Below are 18835 nucleotides of genomic sequence, written 5' to 3' on the forward strand. Positions count from 1 at the left end.
AGAGAGTAAACAAACTTAAGACACCACCTAAGTTTAGATAGGGGAAAGAATAGAAACCACACGAGCAATTGGAAAAATATACTGGAAAGCCTGTCGGTAAGGGGCTGAGGCTCAGGACCCCTCAGAAACATAAGTCATATTCTTGTAGGTGCCCCCAGAATGGGAGCAAATGCACGTGTGCTTTGCATACCATGGGTACTCAATAAACAGAGGAAGGAACAGATAAAGATATATTTATTTCCTTTCATTTGGAAGGGTGAGGATTATAGTTGCAGTCTCAGGCTGCTCTAGTCCTGTGAGCTTTTTCATATTTAAGGGATCGGAGAGAGTATTTTAAAATGCCTGTCTCTGAATAAACTGTGGAAAACTTTGCCTGGCATCATGAAAATGCTGGTGGTGAGTTTTGGATGATGGTCTAATGCCAGGTTAGCACAACTGAAATAAAGGTCCTCTTGAAATACAAAATTTGTTTACTAAGTTCTTTTCTTCAATAGCATTAATCTCGCATGCACACGCACACACACACACACTCCTAAGGGCCGAGACCATGCCAACTACAGAAAATCTAGGCTGAATTTGGGGGCTGAAGGTGAGATTTGGGTTTGAGGAGTGGTTGTTTATTTCTGTCGATACGACCGCATGACAGTATTTTAAGATAATTTGGAAATAAAGATGTTTTCTGTTCAGTGACAACAAAATCTGTGTTTGTGTATCACAGGGCAATTGCACAACATTGAGTTGTATTTCCACAACATTCTTGCCAGGCTGGCATCAGGTACAAGCCCCAGCTAAAAACGTGCATAATATACAGTTCAGAATGACTACTTCCCTAGCCAAAGTGACTCACTTAAATTAAAAATAAATAGAATGTAGAAAAGAACATAGGGGAAAAAGACCTGTCAACTCCCAGTAAAAGAAGCCCACTGGAGTGTGAGCTGTAATCATCATAAAAGATAACGATAATCCCCTGTAAATCTTTACAGAGAGCTTCTGTGCTAGCACCATGGTAAAAGCACCAATGGACTAGCTCACCTAATCTTCACAACCCTATGCAGGAGGTGGCATCAGGCCTCCACTGACAGCTGAAGAAACTGGGAGACCAGGTAGCAAGGCTCCTGTAACAGTTCAGTGAGAAAGAGTGGTAGCAGAGTGGGCGGTGAGGCGTAGAGAGATAGGGAGACTTGCCTAAGGTCCCAGGACAGGTGGGTTAAGGCACTGGCTGCTACTACTGGACTCCTGGGCTTGGTACATGGTGGGGCTCCATGGTTCATACATCAAATTGTTCAGTCCCTCCTCAAGGCTCTTCCTAGACTTCCAAAGTAAAGTGAAATGTGGAAGACGATTAGAAGGGCAAAGAAGAGCTTTTTAATTCTTGTAACAGCTGGGACAAAATGTCCATTTTTCTACACATCAGAATATAGTTCTTTAAATATTAAAATACCACCAGATACACAGACACATCTTTATAGCTGCTCAGAGAATAAAAATTTGATAAGAGAGAGCCACCACACCCAGGAGGAAAAAAAAAGTCTGAAACTCTAAACTTTTGTGAAATTGGCTAAGGGCCAAATGTCAGCATTTTCACCTCTTTTCCCATATGGCAGAAGGCATTTCACACTGCTTTCCATAATTTCAATAAATCTGGTAAGTGATATGAGTACTCTGAATGCCAAGAGACATATAATATGTGTATAATATGTGTATCAAAATGGATGTCTAGGTTGGTTTGTGACAAGAACCAGATTTCAACAAAGGAGAACAAATCTGGCCTGGCTTTGGTTCAGCGAATGGGTGAGCATGATCCAGGATCACTTTCTGCTTATTTTCTTTTCCTTTACTTTTAAACAAGGTTTCTTCTATAATTGCTTATTCTCTAAAAACCCTTAGCCATCTTGATAATTTCTTCTTATTAACATCTCCTGCATCACTTACAGCCTTACTGGGCATTGTTGATGCCCAATTGATAGTATAGAACATTAGGACTCAGGAATTCATTCATCCACTCAATAAATATTTAACAAGCTCTAACTCTGTGCCAGGAATTGTTTTAGGCACTAGGGATACTGCAGTGAACAAAAGAAAGTCTCTCACATAGAAAGACTGACAATAAACAGATGAACAAATTCTTACGCAATATATCAAGTGATGAAAAATAATATAAAGAAAACTAAAGCAGAGTAGGATGAATAGGGAGTAATTGGGGTTGGCAAAGGCCTTGATGACAAATTGGTATTCAATCAGAGACTATAAGGAAATAAGGGAGCAAGTCGTAAGGGTAGAACATTCTAGTGAGAGAGTGTGGCAAGTGCAAAGGCCCTGGGGTATAGACTTGTTTATGTTCAAGGACAAGTAAGGGAGTGAGTGAGTACAGAGCATACTGAAAGATGGGAGAATAGTAAGAAAGAAGGTCAGAGAGTTAGCTGGGCCTTATGGGCCAAACTAAGGACTTTGGGTTTTGTTCTGAGTAAGATGGGAAGCTATTGGTGGTTTTGAACAGAAGAGTGATATGGTCTGACTAATATTTTCCAAATTTATTCTTGTTCCTGTTACAGAATCAACTGAGGAGGTGGAGTTTGGGCAAGGGTGGAGGCAAAAAGGCTTTTGCAAAAGTCAACCTAATGATGACAGTGACTGGGATATTTTGAAGGCAAAGACCAGAGTCTGCTGATAAGATGGTAAGTGTGAAAGAAGTTAAGATAATTTCACATTTTTTGGAACTTTGGTTACAACTACAAAGTTTGCAAATAAAATGTATTGTCTACAACAAAAAAAATTGTTATACCCCAGCTGACAATTCATTTTGTGTCATATTTTGGGCAAACACATTTCGAAAGATCGGCTGGGTGGTTGGAGTCTAGAACATGACGTCACAGGGCTCTACTGGTGCTGATCTCTCATCACAAGTTGTTCTGGAGCTTTCTTAGGAGATATGTCCCTTTTATGTGTCCAAAATCATTAAAAATAAAATGGGTGGCTCCTCTCTGGAGCTATTTTAAAGGGACAGCTCTATAGCAAATTGTCCTGTTGTAATACTATCTCTACAGAAAACTCAGAAAAAAAGGAAATCGCATTTTCAAGTAATATTTTAAAATTGCTGATTTGGGTGTCAACCTGGCCAAGTAAGCTCTATGGAGAAGCTACTTTAGTTTTTGCAGGGAATGGCACTATTTTTGATGTGTTTTAGGCCCAGCTAACTCTCTGACCTTCTTTCTTATTATTCTCCCATCTTTCAGTATGCTCTGTACTCACTCACTCCCTTACTTGTCCTTGAACATAAACAAGTCTATACCCCAGGGCCTTTGCACTTGCCACGCTCTCTCACTAGAATGTTCTACCCTTACGACTTGCTCCCTTATTTCCTTATAGTCTCTGATTGAACACCAATTTGTCATCAAGGGGAGGCAGAAGAAAGAAGAGGTGAAGACCTTTGACAGTGCTTTTCTACATCTTAGATGAGTCTGTAGCTTATAAGAAGTAGTCTAGAGCTCCTTAGAGGTGGGTCCTGTATAATAATTATTCAGATTAGACCAAACTTGGTTGTTCCAGCTGAGTGATTGTCCCTCTTGGTGATTTTCCCTCTTGGTGATTGCACACACCCCTCCTTTCTGGGCGATTACCAAATGTTCTGTGAGCAGATGGAGGCCACGGGAATGTAGAGTGAAGTGAGCAGCTCCTGGGACCACCTAGCCTCTCCTCACCACCACTGACCTCTGCTGCTGAGGACCAGAGGACAAAGCTGCAGAAGGTTTATTATCTTGATAGTTTCTAACCATCCTTACCTCCCAAAGGTAACTGTGAATAGAACCTGAGGAGCATCCAGAGGTCTCAGATGCTGGTTTTTTTCTTCTCTTCCCAAGTGAAGAGATCAGAATTACACAGGCAGGGTGGTAGAGGCAAGGTCTCCCCAAAGGATCTTATTATTTTGACCTCAATATCTTGATCCATTTTGTGCTTTGTCTCAGAAAGTGAAAAACAAAGACATGGGGTAGAAATGGTTGGAGTTTCAAAATGCCATGGACCAGGATGTGGGAATGGTGATACTCTAGGAAGCAACATGTGCTGCTGGTATTGACTCAGGGTTAGTTCCACTTAATGTGGTCTGCAACTACAATGGATTGAGGAAGAGATGACTGTGCTTGAGTAGTTGGAGAGAGCCAGCAAGGGGGTGCATGGAGATAGTTTCCAATAGTGTGGCTGTGCCTGAGGACCTTGACAAGGCTACAAATATCTCAAGAGCCCCTACTCTCACCCAAACAGGTACTAAAGAGCTTCAAGGAAGTTCCGTAACCCTTTGCCCAGTATCTGAGGGGAAAAGCTCTAAGGACACCTAATCACCAGGTCATATACTAGTAATGTAACCCAAGTGTCTGCATTCTGGATAACTTCCAAGTCTTCTAATTTTCTGAGGTCATACTCTTAAAATACCAATACAGCTTGGTCTTTCCCCAGCTAACATTACTATGGGCAATCCAGATTCACCCCATACCCCCTTCCCTCTTTTCTCCAGTATTTCCAGAACAAGGTTGATGTCCCATTCAGTCTTGAGACAGTTCACTCCATGACCTAGTTCTCTACTCTCTCCTGGCTCCCAGAAATCATTTTAGATCCTATGGCAGCTGTCTTGCTTGGTAGTACTTCTGCCAAGTCTGGATACTGCTATTCTTTCTTCATCCCTCAAGACACCACTCAGAAAGCATTCTGAACAGCAGACATGTGCTAAATTTCTGTGAGTGAGAAAGGAAATTACAATGCAGAAAAATGTCCAAGGAAAAGAAGAGTTAAACATTTAGAAGAGATCTCCTGTGATCTATCCTATTTTTAAGCTTAACCTCCCTGTCCTAAAGCTTCTTTCTTCTGAGAAACTTCTTCTTCATTCTACTTTGTGGCCTGTCCTGGATCTCCTTGAAAAGCCAAAGTTTTGTTCCTTTAGTAAGGAAAACAATTAAGTTCTCTTGTTCAACTTAGATCGAGGCTCTAGCCCAGGAATACCAGAAGTGTTCATTGCCCATGACCATGAAAGCTCATTAAGTCATAGTAGATGCGGGATAAAGGTCTCGTCTTGCTAGACTCACAGTGTGAGCTCCGAACCACTCTACCCATACTGCTTTCTGACTTTCCCTTCACTCTCCAGGCTCAGCAGGGAAATGGAGAGACACGAAAGGAAAGCAGGGGAGGAAATTCTCTTCCCCCATCTCTCTCCATAAGGCGGAAGTCATCAATGAGAACCAAAATTTCATCCAAAAAAACATATCTATGCCTATACACATTCCTTAGTTATCCATCTCAGCCTTGATTCACGATGACTCCAGTCATGGTCAAACTGGAAATGCAGACTGGGTCTGGCTCTGCTGTCTCATATATGAGCTACTTAGAGTGTAGACAACTCCAACTGAGCCGTTAAAGTTGTCACATTGGCACATGACTGGGACTGCTAAAAGTGTCCTACTACTTTGTCCCCTGGACTCTCTCTGCTCAGTTCCCTTTGCTCTACTCTGAGTTGTAAATGTTTCACATACACTGATGGAGTAAATGTTTACAGTGAACCTTTACACAGAACCCAGAAAAACTCCCTAATCCATAAAAGTGTCTAGCCAAAACAAGCCCCCTGCGTCTAAGGGATGCCCAGGCCCCTGCCTGTGTGCTGAATGGCTCTTGTCAAAGGCCAGGAGGCCCAGCTACAGCCGACAAGCATCTGTGTTTGTGGTCTTTGTGAGGTTTTCACTGTGAGGACTTTCATCCAGGTTGAGTACAATCATCTTTCATGATTCCCATAAATCAGAAAACTGCATATGTCAAAGAGAGTTAGGTCGCTCTGGGGGCTCCTGTCTGGAGTTTAAGAAACAAACAAACAAAAAAGGCACGTTATATGCAGTGAAAGACGCAGGGGGGAGGAATTTTATGAATTGTGTTTTGAAAAATTCAGCTCAACAGTCCTAATAGGGCTAATATTTAGGCTATGATGTTTGCCTGGATCAATTATGCAATTTATCTTCCTGTGAGTAGATGCATTTCTACCCCAGAGCCAATTTATTTTTATGGAGTTAAATTAGTCACTATTTATAAGCCGAAGAGGTTTCAAAAAGGCTATTTCAGGAGGGTGCCATTACTTTTTCCATTAGTATGTTTGCCTTTCGATCATTCTGGATTGCTTTTGTTTGATTGTGGTTTCTGGGTAAAATAGTGGGCACTATTTGTAAGCTTGGGCAAGATAAATTTAGCTGACTGAATACTTGAATCATTCATCTTAAAATGGAGGAGACAGATTGGGAAACTTTTGGCTGGGCAAGAATATGTAGGTTGGAGGCCTGAATCAGCTGTGCAAATATAACCAAATGTTACCTGGATATAGGTTTTAATTAATGGCAGAAAAGGGAAGATTACTTAATTTCTCACCATGGCTTGGATCCCTTTCCCGTATTTCTTTCCTCAGATCTAAAGGGAGACATGCAAAGGAAATTAACTGATTAAACACCTGATATGACAGAGAGATGCCAAATTTATGTAAAGACCCCCTCCTTGGCCTCCCACCCCAACTTTTCCAAAGTTATTCTTTTCTTACTCCTTTCCATTCAGCTTCATCTTCAGCAAACAAATACTGGTGACCTTAGGGGAGAACATCATAGAATCATAGAATGTTTAGCTAAATGATCTGAACAATCATTTGTTGAGCAACCAGCTCTTACAAAATGGAAAACAAGAGAAGTAGAAAGCTTGACCAAAGCCATAAAAAGAGCATGAGAATTAGGGCTAGAACTCAGCTCTATAGACTCTGTGGCCTCCCTTGTGTCTACTCAGACACAGCCAAAGGTGAGGCATTGGTTTGAAAGGGCGGAAGTTAGATGTGGCAGGCTGAACTCATCACCCCAATAGTAAACCTTCTACTCTTTCTATTTACCATTTACCATGGAAAGGAAGAAGCCATACCAAGATAACACACCTACCGATCTTCAGTTAAAGACCAGGTTGCAGAGCTTCTTTGCCAGGCCTAGGTTACTCCAGGAGCAAGAGTTTCTGGAACATTTCTCCCTATTTATCTCTCCTCCTGGTTCCTGACTGGCTAGTATGGTGTTCTCCTGAGTACCCAATAACCAGAAATCACTTATGCTTCTACCGAAATGCCTTATTTGTATCTAGATTTTATCCCAACATCTAGCAGAATTCATCCAAATACTTGTAAATTATAAGACTCAGGAAAGAAATGGCAACTTTTTCGACCACAGAAAATATCAAGTGCCCATGTCATCCTTCTCTTCCCAGGTACTTTCTTTAACTGCAATTACTATGCTCTCCTAGTACCAGCTCTGATCTAGGATCCTACCTCTTGTTCTATGCACAGCATCTCCACTTCTTTCTGCATCCACCAGACAGGGACCAAACAAGTTGCCCGATTTGTCCCCTCAGAGTTACGTAAAAATTTACAGCATGCAAAATAAAGAGACATGTTGTTCAGATACAGTGTTTTATTTCCTATAATGCATTCCAAAATGCTAATTGCTAATAATAAATCTATGAACACTGACTCAAATCAAGTTTGTCAGAAAGAAAATAGGTTCTAGTCTCAAATCTGCCACTAATTATATGTGTGACCATCAGCAAATGACAACCTCGAATAATAATTTTATTTTCTGTAAAATTGGGATGAGAATAGTAACTTATAGAGTGGCATTTATTGGGCTCTTCCTGGGTCTCTGGACAATGGGGACCTCTAGATGAACAAGGTGAAATGCCTGCCTTCAGGAAAATCACCAAAAGAAAAGTTGCCATTCTTCCACTAAACTAAGTCAGTATTCAAGAACATTAGAATATTATATCCTGATGGTTTGAAAGCTACTTGTAGGGCTAAGAAAAATCTATTTTGTATTTTAAACAGAGAAAATTGAGAATTATTTGAAAAATCTTGCGCTATTTTCCAATTATAACTAAATAAAGCAGAATAAATGTAGCAAACTTTGAAACTCTGTAATATTGGAATTTGGGGCTGAATGTTCTTTGTAGGTTGTACTTAAAATAAAAATATTGATTAATAGACAAGATTAAACAATCCCTAAACAGCATTGTCACTCAGTCAGACAAAGGAAGAAGAGCAAATAACGTTCTTGAAGCTCTAAATGTAGAGCCAGAGTTTCTACGGCACAGTGTTTTCCTTGCTTGAGGGAGGTAGACGGGGTCAAATATGTGGTGACAGAAAGAAAAATAACTATGGGAGGTGAACGCACGGTGTAAATATATATATGCCTTCCTGTTAAAGTGTACTAGTGTTTTCCTTGCATTTGCTGAGTGCCTAACAGTGTGCCAACTGTTGTAGGAAATAAAGAAAAGGGCTACCTACGGCTTTGCCCTGACTGAGAGAATCTTGGTAGGAAGTGAAGACATACACAGGAAATGATGCAGTTCAACATGGCGGCCCCAGAAAACCTAGGAAGTAATGAATGATCTTGCTATCAGGAAGGGACTTTGGCAAAGGTTGTAGCCAGAGAAATTAGCAATGGCCTATAGGAGGAGCTGGGCTCTAGGGTGGTAGGTTATGGATGTTTGTGCCAAGAGAAGGGCCAGTAGCAGAGGGATACTTTGAGGAAGGGAAAGGCTAATATATGGTGGCTGGCCGTATGAGGCCTACGCAACCTGGTATCTGGCTGCCTCTGATCTCTTCCCCACCACTCTCCTGTTGCTCAACACACTCCAGCCCCATTGACATTTATACTATTTCTTGACCACTACAGACTTTGTCTCAGGGCTTTGCACCTGTTGCTATCTTTTCCTGGATTATTCATCCCAGTAGCCACATGGCTCACTCCCTCCTCCCTTCCTTCAGGTCCTCCTTTGAATGTCAGAAAAGCTTTTCCCTGACCATTTCCACCTCCAACTCAGCTCTCTCTATTCCTTTTTCCTGCTGTAGTTTTCCCCATAGCATTTATCATCATTTGACATGCTCTATATTTTATCTATTTCCTTTCATTGCCTATCTCCGCCTCCCAAAATGTGTGCCCTGCAAAAGAAGGGATTTGTGTCTGCTTTGCCCACTGCCAGTATCTTGCTCCTAGAACACTGTAGGGAATATAGTAGTTTTCCCATTAGTATCTGTGCAATAGATGAATGTTGCTCTCTATGGTTTTGAAAATAACCATCAGCCTTCTCCCCAAATGTTTTCAACTCAGCGTACCAATAGATTTTTTTTCCCATGGCAACAAAGTTCTGATTATCATAAAGCCAACTGGAAAATATCATTTGCTTTACCAACATTTGCTCTATTACATCTATTCCATAAGCCAAGAAATAGACTTATTTGCAAAATTTCTGCAGAAAAATCACTAAGACTGTCACCAGCCATCTAGAAGCCTCTTATTCATAAAGATTCCCTAAAGAAGGTGTTTTGCCATTGTATAAATGGCCTGCATTCCTAGGCAATTTGGTAAATAATGCACTTTTTTGAACAAGGTAGAAACTACTAGCCTATTGAAGAAAATCCAACAAATTTGCATTATCATGGTCAACTGTCTAGCTTTCACTAAGTTCCTTGCAGACTAGGTCCTACATTTCTACAATGAATGCTTTTTCTCAAGGAAGTGAATTTTTCTCAGGGCTTTCCCAGCAAGCACAGATAGGGCTCTAGGGAGTTCTTATATCAGGACAAGCATCTGCTCTAAAAGGTCAAAGAGTCAGAGGTGCAGGCACAGAGGAGGTTACAGACCAGCTAGGGAGAAGTCCGCTGACTGCCCGGCACATGCGGCCGGGATCAGACTGTGTTGGGGTAAAAACCACTAATTAGTCTCTCCACTTGAAAACAAAGATTCCCTGGGTCCTTGGCTTAAGCAACATCCAGCAAATTAAAAAGAAAGAAAGAAAAAAAAAGACGCATTATATTAAAGAGCATAGAGTTTGTTTTATAACACTAGAATCAAAAGTACCATGAAGTCCCCTTTCCCCTCCCTGGGGCCTGTCCCACCCCTTCCTTGACCATCCAAAATCAGCAGAGACTCAGAAGATTAGAAGAGCTTCAATCTCTCCCCATGGGGTGAAGCAGTTCTAGCACAAAGGCCTATTTCCTCCCCAGGAATTAATTCTCTCCTAGCTCTATTATAAATCTCCATTCCAAGAAGTAGTTTCAAAGGCAGTGTAAACCTTTCTAAGGGATTTATGTAAACCAGCTCGTGACCTGAAGTTTCTCAACAAAAACTCCCATCCCCAGGAGGTAGCAGGGCTCCACTGGGCTCACAGAACTTTCCAATCTCATCTGCTCAGCAACAAGAAAAGCAAGGAACCTTAAAGGGGCTTTATTAGCCAGTAAGAGCTGTTGGCCTCTTGTTGCTCTTTCTGGGTCCTGCCAAGAATGACATCATCTCGCTGGATTATTAGCAGGCCCTATCAGCAAACACTATCCCATCAGTCACATCAAAGCTGCCCCACATATGTTCATGCTGGTCAGGAAGCCAGTTTCCATCAGCTTCATGCCCTGCTTAAAAAATTCCTGAGATGGTCTCCTGAACGCAAAAAGTCATTGCTAGTATTATTTTTTAGACGTAGAGGGAAGATTCAGCAGGACACCATGATAACAGAGCATATGATTATAGAGATCTGAATATACCTCTAGTCAAGCTTTTCCTCCTAGAATTAAAACAAAACAAAACAAAACAAAAACCAGAATTTATAGTAATCACCAGAATTAACACAACCAACCTATAAGATGAGAGTCATAAAGCTTGTAAAGAAATGGATATTTCTTGTCTTCTCTTGGTTAAGTACACCAGCCTATGGAAGAAATGCCCCAGAGCAAGGGGGTTAGTGTGTGTGATTTTATGGGGTAGAAAATAACAGAAATGGTACACTGCTGGGAGACATTCTCTATCCAGTCCTGACACCCTGTGAATTAATCGAGGCTGATAAGTGTTCATGCCTAGATGGGCATTTCAGTGAATATTAGCACAGTGAAGGAGGTTAGAAATCCTTCATCCCAACACCTTATTCTGGAATTCAATTTAACTAGAAAAGTGGAGTCTGAGGCCTAGAAAAGTTAAAATCCCTCTAGACAGCTACCTAGCTAACTAATAGTGGAGCTGAGCCTTGGACCAAAGGCCCAATCTAGCATGAGGAATTTACTACCAAGGTAGATAGTTCAACTGGTAAGGAAAAGAGGAGTGTAATTAGTTGTTTTAATAATACGATCACCAGGCTAAAAAGTACGGACCAGTGTTCCTGCCTCTAAGACATAACAGAGCTCCTTCTGAATCTCATGAGAGCATCTCCCATCTCTCCAAGTGCAGAACCATGCGCAATGCTATAGTGTGGGGCTTTCCTGCAGGGGACATGTGTCCAGTTAAAGCTCTTCCAATCAGGACCTCGTCATCACTCTGGTATGCTTTTTCCTCCTTCCTCCCCACTAAGAGAATCTGCCTCCCTTTTCCAGCCAAGCTCATTTTAGAGAACATCAAGGGAGAAAACGTCTTCTATCCCTGCAGTCAGTCCATCTGTCAGTTCGTCTGCCAATCCGTTGCTGAGGGCCTGCTATGTGCTGGGGGCTCTGGGATCCCTGCGTGTTTGAGCAAGGACAAAAAGGAATAGCCTTAAAACTGGCATAAACTACATGAATTTTCTGAACAGTGAACAAAAATGCATCTTACAGCATCACTAACCATACCTATTGAAAAATAAAGTGGTTTTTGTAGGGTTGTGGTTTTCAAAACACTAATGAACTAAATTAATTTGAAACAGAATTAAACCTATATATCTTCTGAAACTTTTGAATTAGATAGAATACTGCGTTAGACTAGAAACTTCAAGATGTAGACATCAAGACGTGATTAAACATGCAAGGATTTATTAGGTGAAACGCCTGGGCAAGAAAATATGAAGAGAGCCGGAGTAAGCAGGAGTACTTGCCATCAGGCTGTCATATGGGTCTGACCCTGAAGACAGAAGAGGGGACAGGGCAGAGCAGGGCAGGGAGGGTGGGTGAAAGCATCCTACACTGCTCTGCAGTGTAAGAAAGGTCGAGCAAGGCTCTCGGGGAGCCCACAAGCCAAACATCAGCTGTCGCAGGAGTCCCACCACTCCTGGAAACAGAGTGTATTAACATCACCATCTATATTCAAGCATTGGCCAGAAGCTGCCTGTGGGAAGTGTGGCCTCAATGCGAATATGGGGATGGATTTGACTTCAGCAGCTGGGGCCTGTGGTCAGTTAACCTCTCCATGGTGACCATGAGGCACATTCTTCTGGCTGCCACAGACATCAAATATCAAGGCCGTGTAGAAGAGTAGTGGACAGAATCTGCCCTGGAATCAGACTACCTGTTTTTGAGTTCTGGCTCTGATCCTACTAGCAATGTGACCTTGGGCAAGTTACTTAACCTTGCCATGATTCAATTTCCTTAGTTCTAAAATTTGGGTAATAGTGGTACAGACTTCATAATATTGTAGGGATTAAGTAATTAATCAGTGTAAAGTACTTGGAGCTATGCTAAATTCAGAGCATAAATGCTCCATAAATGTTAGCTTTTATTATCAAACTCCATTTTTGTTGTGGTCTGTTATGGGTTGAATTGTGCTCTCCTCTAAAAAAGATATATTGTAGCCTTAACCTCCAGTACCTCTAAATATGACCCTATTGGAGACAGAGTCTTTATAGAGGTAATTATAATGAGATTTATTTATTTATTTATTTTAAAGATAGGTTCTAATCCAATATGGCTGGTATCCTTCTAAAAAGAGGAAATTTGGACACAGAAACAGACACCTACAGAGGAAAGACAATGTGAAGATATTCAAGCCAAAGAAGAGGCCTGGAGCAGTTCCTTCCCTCACGACTCTCAGGAGGAAGCAACCTGGCTGGTACCTAGGTTTTGGACTTCTGGCCTCCAGAACTGAGACAGCACATGTTTAAGCCACCCAAGCTGTGGCACTTTGTTACGATAGCCCTAGCAAACTAACACGTGATCCACTCTTAAATTCTGAAACTGGTCCTTTCTGAAAAAGTTCTGAGTGAGAGCACTTGCCAGAAGTGGGTGCACTGGCCCATGGCCCAAAGGGACTGCATGCGGCAGCTCTTCTAGCATTTTAGCTGGGGGCTGTTTCCAGTGTCAGACCCAGTCAGGCGGCACCTCCTTCTTCATCACTGCATATGGCCCCAAGTGCGGGTCCCCACTGCCCAGGGACAACGCCACGCCTCGCTGTTATTTTAGACCACGTACGGTGACGGGCTTAGAAACTGGCATTTGCCCATAATTGCTATGACCTGGCACCAGCACTGCTAGAGAAGGAAATGCTGAGCTTTCTCGGGAGTGGATGCTCCATAGAATGAGCAGATTAAAAAATTCAAGATGAGGCTTGCTATGATTTCATGTGGGTTCACCTGAAAACATGTGGTCAGACAAAATGGGTTCATTAAGGTGATTTGGGGAGACTTTTAAAACTCAATCGGAATCTAATTTCTCCATCCGAAATACAACAAGATTTTATTTTATGTGAACAAATGTCTCAGCAAAGAGTTTTGGGGTTAGAAGGGGTACAAAATGAAAAGTAAGTAACATTTCTCTGATGTTATCTGTGGTTGTCTGAGAGTCGGAGCCCATTTCAGTTCGACCACTTCAGTTCTTTCCATCATCTAAATGGGATCAATTTCTCACTGTGCCTCTCATATTATTTAAAACAAGAATTCACTGCCATCTGGTTAGCTAGATCGGAGACACTCCCGGAGACCTCACAACTGAGGTCAGACCAAGAACCACCTTTAGTCTACAGCCATGCCACCCTGAACAAGCCCGATCCCATCTGATTTTGGAAGCTAAGCAGGGATGGTCCTGGTTAGTACTTGGATGGGAGACCACCTAGGAAGACCAGGTGCTGTAGGCATAAAAAATAAAAAAATAAGAAATTGTAAACTGACAAGGTCCTTGCAATCTGTGAGGTCAACCAAGGGTTGCCTCACCCCCCAAAAAAATAAAATTGAAATTAAAGTAAATAAATAAGTAAAAAACCACCTCTAGGGACAATACCCGCTCCTTCCTTTAGCTGGGCATGTCCTAGAAGAGCCTATTAGGTCCAAGAAGCATGTGAGCAAAGGGGTAAGTGTGCCTGGGGTAGAAGTAGCCTGATGTCATCTTACAAACAGCAGATCGTGCCCTGTCTCTTGAATTGATAAGTACCTGCCACTCTAGATGGGTAATGGTAAGAAGCTAGTCCAAGAGAAGTGACTATTTTTTTGGAAACTTAATTTTCAAAGAGTTTGCATGAAGAACTGAATGCATGAGGTTGATGGATAAGCATTGGATATTTCCAGGATTTAAAAAAAAAAAAATGCCTACAGGAACAGTATCTCTCAGTTAAGTAGATCTGGCCAAGGTGGGGGGTGGTGAAGCTTGTGAGAGCATAACTCTTTCTCCTCTCCCTCCTTTCTGTCTCTCCTGGCTGGGATTCACATTGGTAAATTTATTGCTTATTTTCTTATCCGAAGCCAGAGAGTAGATGAATAAAATCAATCCGTGTGTCCTAACAAATTTAGGGCAGAGGGTGTGGACTAGGAGAGAGTAAATGATTGGTTCTCAACGCTGGCTGCACATTAGAATCACCTGGAGGGCATTTAAAAATATCTTTCCCAGTCCTAGCTCCACATATTAGGATTTAAAAGCGCTGGCCTGGGGCTCAGGCAATGGTAGCTTTTAAAAACTCCCCAGGCAACTCTAAAGTGCAGACCCGTTTGAAAACCAATGAAATAGATCTTCACCTCAGGTAGCTAAGTAGCAACCCAGAGAGATTGTTTCTCTGTCATTGAGTGCAGCCCTAGCCCAGTTGCCCTCACCAATGGAGAAGCTTCAAGAAATGAAGGAACCCAGCCCAGCTGAGGGAGACTCTGAGGATGTAAGGATGCCAGGCGAGTGTCCCTTAGTCAAATTGTATGGTATCACTGGAATCAGGAAGTCTGCAGAGATTGCATTAAAGGGCAGGAACTGGAGCAAAAGGGGGAATATGGAACTTGTTGTGCAAGCAAAGAGAGGTCCAAGAGTTTTCGCCAAAAAGGAGGAAGATAGAAGTGGGTGTTAGAGAGCTTGAGTCTGAAGCTGTTAAGAGGCAAGAAGGTGTATAGTCCTCTCTGAGAGTCTGAGAGGAGAGACACCGCCCACAGCTGGTGGCACTATGGACCTTCTCTCCTGTCCCAGCATCACAGCGCACACAGAATTGTGCCGTGGGGAAGCAGGTGTCACAAATCACAAGGGTACAGTAATGGTAATCTTCTTTCCCATCTTGAGAATAAAGAGAACATTATTTTACCTTTCACGTTTAGGTTTTGCATATGGTTCTATTATGACATCAGTGGCAAGTTGGTTTTTTTGGTGTGTTTTTTTTGTGTGGTTTTTTTTTGGTTTTTTGGTGGCTTTTGGGGGGGGTTGTTTTGTTTTTCTCTTCTGGAAATTGAAGAATGTGGCATGTGTCATTTCCCATGTCCCTTCTGGAGACTGCCCCAGCCAGCTGGGGCTTATGCTCCCCATGTTTTTGTGTCGAAAAAGTGGGCTCTGCTTGAAGAGTGGTCACTCTAGCTAAGAGAGAACAAGGACAGAAATAATCAGCCTGGGGCAGGCGTGGTCATTTGGTGTAGTAGAGTCTGAGTCTTGCTTCAGAGACACCCTTCCTTCTTCTGATGTGGGATCTTAGTGTACACACAAGCAATTAATGTCTCGGGTATGAAAGGAGCCATCAGCTGACGTCTGTGGATTGCAACCTCTACCCCGAATTGCCTTTAAGCCCCATCATTGGAAAATAAAACCAGATTGGCTGTTAAATGCTCAAAAAGGATTCCCGAGGAAGTGCCTAATCCCACTGCCATTGTCAGACAGGCCATTAATCCCTTAAACCTCTATAGCCTTGTGAATGACTAGAGTAGGTGTCCTTCCATTGCTGGCGCGTGGTGTGGAAATGCTGGCACTGAGAGAGTGGCAGTAGTCTACCTGGGGTAGACTGGGAGAAGAAACTGCATTTTTCTCACCTGCTTACTTTTTGCTCCTGGGGATAGCTCCTTCTGCCTCATCTGGATTGAAAACTTCTTGAAGCGAGAAATGCTTTTACTGGCTGCCAGGTCAAGGCAATCTATCTCAGGCAGTCACCACAAAGAATTGAGTGAGTGCCTCCTGGCGGCCCTCCCTGTCACAGGGAGAGAAGCTGCCAGTCATCCCAGGCCCCTCCTCAGAGCCCGCCCATTCTGTAAGGTGTCAATGGCATCTGTTCTATCTGCAATGGGGCTGAAGGCTAGAATGGCTAGCGAGGCAAAACCGGGGCCTGCCTGCTGCTTCTGCATCAGAAGCTTCTCCAACCAGATCATGGATTCAAGAAGAAAGCATTCTCTGTAGCTGATTGGAAGAGACACTTGGGAATAATTAAAAACTATATTAGAGTGGGAGTGCAGGGTCAATACTTCCGGAACTAATTCTGAAGGAGACAGAATTGGCTTTGTTAAATTGTTGGGCTTCTTTCGGCTGCTCTTAATTACCGGTCAGAGTGGCCACGACTTCAGAGGGGTAAGAAAAACCACGTAAATGACAGCTCTGGAGAGGGTGTGGGCCAAGAGGATGCCACCAGGGGCAGAAAGATACTCTACTCTCTACTCCTACTTCCTTGCAGTCAGAGAGGTTCATGCCACATTCAGTCCCGCCACGTGGCTCTGATAGGCTTTGGAGTTTAGCCCAGAAAGATTTCCCTTCCCTTTGTCTAATTCACATCTTCTCCCCCTACAGATCTCAGCTCAAGCCTTAAGTTTTCAAAACACTTGCCCTGACCTCTCTAACTAGGTTCAATTCCCTTATTTATGCTCTTATTACACTAAGCACCTCTCCTTCGGAGCACAAACCACAAGTATAGTTTTCTTCTTCTGTTTATCTCCCTCAGTAAACTGGAAACCCCAGGAAGCCAGGATTGTGTCTGTTCTGCTAATGATTTTATTCCTATCACTTTATACAGTGTCTAGCACATAGCAGGTACTCAGTATTTAACCAACCTAATGCTTACAATAGATTTGTGTGCATGCCTACACTTCATGAATTCTTTGCACCTTAAAAATAACTGTAGGTTTGACAACTATGGTGCACATCGATGCTACTCCCTCTCACCCACACTTCTGCACACCCACCTACACACACACACACACACAAACACACAGGCTTGCAAGCACTGATCTCTCTCCTGTGGGTGAGTGTGGGTCATAAATAAAGCCATAGCCAATACCTTGGGACATCATGCCAGGAAATCAGCCCTCACCCACCTGGCCTCCTACTGCTATTCTAAGCCCCAGAGTCAGCTAATAACCCTTTTGGGCCACAAACAGAGTAAAAACGGAATGACCTCTGGGGAAGTAGAAAGGGATATGAAACCACAGGACTGTGGTTTGGGAATGCAAAGTATTAGAATAAATCCTTTAGGATCTAATATCATCCTTGGAAACACTATTCCAAAACCATATAGGCCTCTGACAAGTGTTGGCTCGACCCCCCCACTTATTAAAGCTGTCTGCTGGCCATTTGAGGAGGAACAAGCCCATTCTGTACATTCTGTGTCACTGAGTTAAAGGCATAGGCAAACAAATGCACTTGGAGATGGGCCACAGACTATTTCCAGACAGTGGAAGCTCATGGAATCGGCTCCATCCAGACCCTCCTGGGAGGGCCGGGGCTGCAGAAGTGCCATTAGTAGCTCAATGCATCATGTCTAATGACGGGGGACAGTGGTGAGCTGAATGGAGCTTATTGGGACTCAGGCAGCTGGGTATTTAAGAGTATGGACTCCAGTCATATAGACTAGAGTATGGACAGGTCCACAATTTACATAATAGACTAACTTGGGCGAATTACTTAATCTTACTACCCACCCCCATACCATTTTTCTCATGTAAAATAGGAATGATGATGGTCTTTATCTTGCAGAGCTGCCATAAGAAGTAGAAAGGGAAGTAATTCATGTAAAGCACTTTGCCTGGCACACAGAAAGTGCTCAGTAAATATTAGATACTAATATTATTAAGAATGAGGCACAGGTCAGAAAAGAACATCTATACAATTCTAAACACCCAAATTAGCCCCTTTCGAAGTGATTGCATAAATGAAGTACTGTGCTATTATGCACGTCCTTTCATTAAAACATCTTTTCTAAAATATGCTCGCCACCCGCCCCTAGGCCCACTGGGCTTCCCTTGCTTTCTTCTAGGCTCCATGGTAAATGAGGTCTGGTTGCATGTTTTCAAAGCTGAGTTTTGCTTTGAAATTATGCATTTAAGAGAATTATTGGGAAGGAACATTTTGGGTAGTTTGGATACCATGAGTCAGGAGAAATTTGAGTTCATAGGATTATTGTCTTTTGTGCTTTTGAAAATTCTAGCAATTCATGAGAAATCTCTATAAAGGTATAGTCAGGTCTGGAGGGACTAAAGCATAGTTCCTCTAAATGATATGTCTTTTAAGACATTCCTTAAGTGATTTGCTTTGTTTGAGGCTCTTTTAAGAAACCACATGTAATTACACTCAAGTATTCAGAAGGTTAAGCCTCAAACTAGTGAATGCCAAGAAATTCAAAGTTCTGATTGCTGCCCCATCTCTAATTCAGCAAGCGGGCCTTTGTTCTTCCCTTAGAGCATGATGCCTTCAGAAAAGAATGTGGGCTGCAGTGTCCATGGCTTCTGGCTTCACTCTGTAACATTCCTTTCTATTATTTGGTCAGGTCTTTTGATATTAATCAATTCTGGTATTATTTATAAACAGTCCTGTCTAGAAAAAAAGGCACATACATATTTTAAGACAATCACTAAACACTAATGATGGGGTATTTTGAGATTTCTCAAAGTCTAAAGATGAGTCAGGTCTAAA

At 42.4% G+C, this 18835-nt stretch overlaps 2 long non-coding RNA genes and 1 other non-coding gene across 6 annotated transcripts in view; 2 read left to right on the forward strand and 1 right to left on the reverse strand.

The window, feature by feature from the left end:
- Positions 1–18835, forward strand: part of LOC120598574 (uncharacterized) — a 232087-nt gene that overhangs the window by 182846 nt on the left and 30406 nt on the right. For 3 of the 4 annotated variants that reach the window (XR_005651613.1, XR_005651611.1, XR_005651614.1), the window contains exon 3: positions 2553–2675. This is a non-coding gene — a long non-coding RNA (uncharacterized LOC120598574). Of the gene's footprint in view, positions 1–2552; positions 2676–12662; positions 13317–18835 lie in introns of those variants that run through there. The other variant, XR_005651612.1, reaches the window with a different exon arrangement.
- Positions 1–18835, reverse strand: part of LOC120598575 (uncharacterized) — a 198262-nt gene that overhangs the window by 17967 nt on the left and 161460 nt on the right. The gene's annotated exons all lie outside the window — the stretch shown is intronic.
- Positions 13726–13844, forward strand: LOC120599189 (5S ribosomal RNA). The gene has a single exon (XR_005651813.1). It is a non-coding gene; the product is annotated as a 5S ribosomal RNA (ribosomal RNA).

This window comes from Pteropus medius, unplaced genomic scaffold, assembly GCF_902729225.1.
Source record: "Pteropus medius unplaced genomic scaffold, Ma_sr-lr_union100, whole genome shotgun sequence".
Classification (NCBI taxonomy): domain Eukaryota; kingdom Metazoa; phylum Chordata; class Mammalia; order Chiroptera; family Pteropodidae; genus Pteropus; species Pteropus medius.